Genomic DNA, 1229 nt, shown 5'->3' with positions numbered 1-1229 from the left:
TCATATAATATTTCCCTTGGATTTAAGAAAGAAAACTATAGAGGACCAGAGAGCTGATGTTGGCTAAGTATGTGAGATCCTGGATGGAAACCTGGAAAACATCTTATCATACCCCTTAATTTTAGATAAGGAAACTGAGGTCCAGAGAAAGTGTCATTGAGGACCCCACAGGTCAGTAAGTGTATAGAACAGGGACTTTCGATGCCTTAATTCATAGGAAGGAATTTTTTTCTGCATCTGAATTGGTGAGCAAGAACCTCCTCAGCCCATTTTCCATCTGACCGTATAGGTTTCCAGCTCTTCCACAGAGACACTCAATTATACACACATAAACCCACATACAATCCAGTCATGTCTCAAGCAGATACACACATATACAGGTGAACACAGATGGAAGCACAGACATATATATTTTCATACATACACACACACATACTTACTTATAGACACACACAGAGTTGTACATATGGAGACACACAGAGAGAGAAAGAGACCAATACAGAAGCCTGTGTAGACACAGATACCCACATGAGCACAGCCACAGATTGACAGAGTGACCCTTGAGGTCCCCTGGGAAGTAATCGGGGTCTGATGAGTTGGACCTCAGTGGGAGTCCTAGAGCAAACCTCAGGCTCTCACAGCTCTCCTCATCCACCTACAGCATGAGGATGCTGTTCTTTGTGTCCCCTATCAGGCTTGAAAATAAACCATTAAAACTGGGAACCCCTCAAGTCTTAGAGAGGAAGAGGATGAGCCTGAGGACAGACAGGCTGAGAGACAAGGGATAGCTGCTCAGGGAGGCTGGAGCTGCTGTGCCCATTACACTTTCAGGTGGTGGCATTGGTAGAAAATTCAGGACTTTTGCAGCTGGGAAAGCAGCCAGGATCCTCTCCACCCCTTCCCTTCTTATCCGTCCTCCTATGTCCTTACTTACTTTGTCCCAGAAGACAAAAGGGGGAGTGTTATGGGGAAATTGCAGGGTGAAGGATATTGACTCAAATGTAAGGAAAAATCTAGCAAAATGATAGTGATCCATAGGGGAATTGGATTCCTCAGGAAGTAGCCAAACTCCCCCCTCAACAGGGGTCTTCAAGCAGAGGCTGCCTGGAGAGAATGCTAGAAAGAGGATTCCTATTCAGTATGGTTTGAAATCAGTGCCTTCTTAGGGCCATTCCTGTGCTGAAAGTTTGTGATTTTGTGTAGAATTAGAACTTAGTGCCTTTTGGGGG

This window comes from Gracilinanus agilis, chromosome 3, assembly GCF_016433145.1.
Source record: "Gracilinanus agilis isolate LMUSP501 chromosome 3, AgileGrace, whole genome shotgun sequence".
Lineage (NCBI taxonomy): Eukaryota > Metazoa > Chordata > Mammalia > Didelphimorphia > Didelphidae > Gracilinanus > Gracilinanus agilis.
The sequence above is the reverse complement of the archived record's forward strand: the minus strand, read 5'-3'. Positions refer to the sequence as shown.